Raw genomic sequence first — 4,933 nt, forward strand, 5'->3', positions numbered from 1 at the left:
CGGTGAAATGAAGTGGAAATGTTGTCAGGGAACTCTACAAAGAGAGCTGATAAGTGGTTAAGAGTGACCAGGTGACTTTTAAACACAGGGATGTCCCGTATTTGGTTTTAAGTTATTGACTGTGCAGTGTTGTAATTCGATCTAACTCCCATCCTATATCAAATTATGTTTACATAATTAAGACGGTTCACTAAAGTGATTTTTCCTGAGCAAAGAAAGTCTGCTCTGTGTTCTGACATACATTTTTAAGCACCTCTCAGTCTATCACCCAAAAGTGTCAGATGGGTTTCACCTACTAATGACCAGTTACGCTATGAGATGATCTGAAAGATTATAGAATGGCTAATAAGGGGAGTAGCAAAAGCCTGTCACACAATGAGTGCTTGAAGAACTACCAGGTGTCTGTCTGACTGCCGCTATCGCCCTGCATGGCCATGAGATGTGCGTGACTCACTTTGGAGAGGCGAGCTCCTGTACAAATGGACCGTTCACGGTCTTAGTTCTGAACTGCCTTTCTGGACGCTTCTTTCTGTTTCTCTCTACTTTTGATGCCCTGAGCTAGCAAGTCTGATGTCCTTCCGTTCCCTATTCTAGGTCTGGGCTTGATGTTCACCGATTTTCCCTCAGCTCCGACTGTGGCTCCTCTCAGCAGACTCTGATCCTGCTCTCAGCCGGGCTGCATCTGCCCATCTCAGGTAAACATGGCTGGGCCTAGGCAAACTGTGGGGCCTTTCAGCTGGAGTTGCGCTCCTGTGCGTGGAACACCTGGCTGGTTTGGCGCTTGAATTAGACACTGGGAAGGCATAAGCTGACATCGCTCTTCCTTCAAATATTTGGAAGGGGCAGTTTTCCTATTCTCTATGGCCTTGAAGCAGAGAATGAGGAATACTGGGACACTGAAAGGACTGAGTGTAACTTAAAACAAAAAGGGACTCGACAGCAGTCAGAGCTACCACAGTGGTCACTTCCTTCTCACTGAAAGGGCTCCAGCAAAGGCTGGATAACCATCAAGTGGCAACACTCTGGGAATGTTTGCAAAGAGAGCCATGCATCCTACAGATAATTTTACCAGCAGGTTTTCAGGTTCCTTCAGCACTGAGCTTCTCAGATTCCAAACTTTTATAATTATTTGAGTTAAAAAAAAAAAAAAAAAAGTCAGATGCAGCTGGGCGTGGTGCCTCACGCCTGCAATTCCAGGACTTTGGGAGGCCAAGGCGGGCGGATCACCTGAGGTCAGGGGTTCGAGACCAGCTTGATCAATATGGTGAAACCTTGTCTCTACTAAAAATACAAAAATTAGCTGGGCATGGTGGGGTGCACCTGTAATCCCAGCTACTTGGGAGGCTGTGACAGAAGAAATGCTTGAACCAGGGAGGCGGAGGTTGCAGTGAGTTGAGATCATCCCACTGCACTCCAGCCTGGGCGACAGAGCAAGACTCCCTCTAAAAAAAAAAAAAAAAAAAAAGTCAGATGCTTGACTAGAAGGGACAAGTCATAATGAGAACCACTGAAGGGTCATTCGCGTGTGGTTGTTGCCAAGGAGGAAATTAAAAACTGAGAAACAGGAGAATTAAAATCTAAGTTGGGAGAGGGGAACCTCAGATCCCTTCTGAGGATATGGTTAAACTGTCTTGTGTTTTCTGTGCCGGATAGAGCAGTTCAGACCTAAAGAATGTCAGCAATTTTCATCCTCCCACACAGCTACTTTATAATAATTAGTTTTACTACTTTTTTTCACAAGCTATTACTTTAATTATTTTAATTAAGTTGTTCATGCACTCGAGTTGTTTACAAGCACTTTTCTTTTTATAGCACATCAATAAACAACAGAGGCAAACTACCACCTTGGAGGGAGCCAGGCAGTTTCTGCTGGGCAGGCCGCAGCCGGGAGCATGGAATTAGCTTCTTCCATCCTCCACTGGAAACCACCCAGCATCCTGGGCCCTCCAGAGAGGAGCCAGACTCCCTCCCCTGGGAAGAGACTATAGTCCTATCTGTATCCTCCGTGGTCACTGCCCCTCAGTCACAGCAATGAAGAGCAAATGACCTGTTTTCTGTATGTTCCTCTGACAACAACTGACACAGAGTAAATATAAAAGGTTCTGGATGATTCGTTGTCAGCTTTTATTAAAATTCCACATACTTGGCATTTCTTAGCTATCTGGGTTGACTCCTGGTTCCACTCCTTACTAGTTGCATGACTTACCTTCTCACGTTCTCAGTTTCCCTTTCTGTCAAGTGAAGGTAAAAGCACCAAACTGGTACAGTTATTTTGAGAATTATATGAGTTCCGAGTGGGAGGGCGCTAAGACCTTGCTGGTTAGAGTGGTTTTTCAATCCTGATCGCCTCCTTCTCCCTCTTAGCTTCTTTTCTCCTCCCCCTCATGCTTCTAGTCTAGGCTGCTGGCAATTTTGACATAACAAAAGTGGGATTCCTTCATTCCTGACTTCAGGGCTTTTCCTTACTTCATTATTGCATGATCATTCTCAAGTCTTTCATTCTCATTCTTGACATAAATACAAAAAGGAGAAAGTGAAATAGCAGAGGAACCAACAGATTTGAAGGAGTTGCCACTATTTGATTCCTCCTGTTAGGACATCTGAATGACCCCAAGTTCCTGTTCTTGAGGCTGTTGTATCATATTCTTAAAAGCTATGTACACATTCTGCTTTGAATGTGTCCCTCAACCTCAGTCTTCTCCACTTGCTGGGAGCCATCCCGCCCCATGAGAAGGTAAGTTCAGGCTCAGAGGGAAAGACACGACGAAGTCCTGCTCTTTTATTTTTGCTGTGTAAAATCATGTTTCGTGCTCTTCTTTGAACAAAATCCAGGACTCCAGAGATGCCCTGTTACTTTTCTTCCAGCAAGTCTCTAATTTGCTGAGGAGTAAACTTGTAATGAAAAGAAACCGGAACTCCGCAAGGCAGCTCCCCACTCAGACAGTCCTCAAGGTAGAGGTTCTTTAGAGCAGATTCCAAGAGCCCCATCCTTCCTGTGAAATAGGGCTGCTAACTCGCCACCTGTTAAGTATGATTTTTAAAAATATATTTTTTGTTAAAACTTTGATTAATAGAGACAGACACTTTCACTTCAAGACCTTTCCTATGATTAGATCTAGAGCAGAGACTATTTGGTCTACGTTTGAATCGAAAAGTTTGCCCTTGACCTCATGAATTGTATTGTTCTAATTAAAGTGATAACTGCAGTATTAGTTTTTACATAATTTAAATAACCAAACCGAGACTGCCCACTTCGGTTTTCAAAAGGAATCTATTAGCACCATCTTGTGACTCTTTTGGTGCCGCTTACAGAACAAAACTTTCAGCCTGGCGCTTGTGTTCAAAGGGAATCTTTTGGTGCCCTCTTGTGGTATGTTACAGAACTGGGAGAAGCAACAAATACAGAAGAATGCCTCTGGTCCCAGGAATTGCTCTTCCCGCTGTCATAGCTATTAGTGATTCCTTGAAAAATCACAGCTATCAATAAAAATCACTTTTATTAATTTTGCTTGTAAGTTACTAAAGCAAATTACAAAGCAAATATATGTAATTTGCTTTATTAATTTACAAATATGAAGTGTAATATGGGAATATTTGGTTCGTAAATAAAGTCTCATTGTAACATCAAAAATGGAAAGCAAGGTGGGAGGCTGAGGCAGGTGGATCACGAGGTCAGGGGTTCGAGACCAGCCTGGCCAACACGGTGAAACCCTGTCTCTACTAAAGATACAAAATATTAGCCGGGCGCAATGGCACACACCTGTTACTTAGGAGGCTGAGGCAGGAGAATTGCTTGAACCTGGGAGGCAGAGGTTGCTGTGAGCCGAGATTGCGGTGCCACTGCACTCCAGCCTGGGCAACAGGGCAAGACTCTGTCTCAAAAACAAAACAAAACAAAAACCCACAAAAAGTTAAAGCTGGTCAGCCAAAGAAAACGTAAATTATATTTATGCTATTTCCTCACAGCAGCAGCACTTTGGTTCGTAAATGAAAATGCTCACCCTCTTGGTAACTAAGCTTTCTACACACTAGGTGCTGCTCTAATTTTGTCACACATGCATTCACACCACAAAGAGGTAAGCCCTCTACCGCAATCCTCATTTCCCAAAGAGAAAACTGAAGCACAGAGAGGGAACTGCCAAGGGCCAGTGACTTGGTCAGTGGCAGAGCTGGCAGGTGCAGCTGGGACTGATGGCCAGCCACTGCAGGAGCAGAGGGAGAGCTTTCCCCTCGTTTCTCTGAAGGTTCTCCGAAAAAATCAACTAGCAAAAAGCAGGTTAACTGGAGAAAAGGCGTACACATCTATTTAACATGTATACACGGGCGCCTTCAGAATGAAGACTCAGAGACACAGGGGAAGCTGTCCGTTTTTGTGCTTAGGTACAGCACAGTATGGATAGGCATGTAGATGAAAAGAGTATGATCCAATGCTAATAGACTGAATGGGGACGCCCAGCAAAGCCTGTCTGTCTGGATCTTCTTGGCCTCCCGAGTACCATTCCTTCCTTCCGGGTATGGGGCAGGACCCTGTCTGGAATGGGGGCGTCATATGACCCATAGTCAAACAAGGTGGGTCAGATAATTTATTTATAGCCTGTTTTTATACAGAAAAGTGGAGGGAAAATTAAAGTAGTATTTTTCAGTTTTATGACTAGCTTTGGGGAGAAAAGGTTCTGGTTTCTATGGCCTGCCTTGGGGGCAGAGGGATTCTGGTTTCTATGGCTCGCATAGGGGCTAGCACTGACAGGGCGGAAGGGCAGGAAAAGGTTTTGCTTCTACGGTGCTTCCGAGGCCTTCATTTTGAGGTACTGATTTCTGAGTCCCAACACACTCCTACTTCACGCTACCCACAACTGTGACTTTGGGCAGGATTTTAGTGTCTATTGCCACCTGCTTTTAACCTTCACTGTTCTCATAGCCCTTTAGCAATGTC

At 44.4% G+C, this 4,933-nt stretch overlaps 1 long non-coding RNA gene across 1 annotated transcript; it reads left to right on the forward strand.

Moving 5' to 3' along the window:
* The first annotated feature begins 555 nt into the window (after window positions 1-555).
* On the forward strand, window positions 556-2,107 carry LOC104679526. The gene is made up of 2 exons (XR_750333.1): window positions 556-695; window positions 1,813-2,107. It is a non-coding gene; the product is annotated as an uncharacterized LOC104679526 (long non-coding RNA).
* The last annotated feature ends 2,826 nt before the right edge of the window (window positions 2,108-4,933 follow it).

Source organism: Rhinopithecus roxellana, chromosome 8, assembly GCF_007565055.1.
Source record: "Rhinopithecus roxellana isolate Shanxi Qingling chromosome 8, ASM756505v1, whole genome shotgun sequence".
Lineage (NCBI taxonomy): Eukaryota > Metazoa > Chordata > Mammalia > Primates > Cercopithecidae > Rhinopithecus > Rhinopithecus roxellana.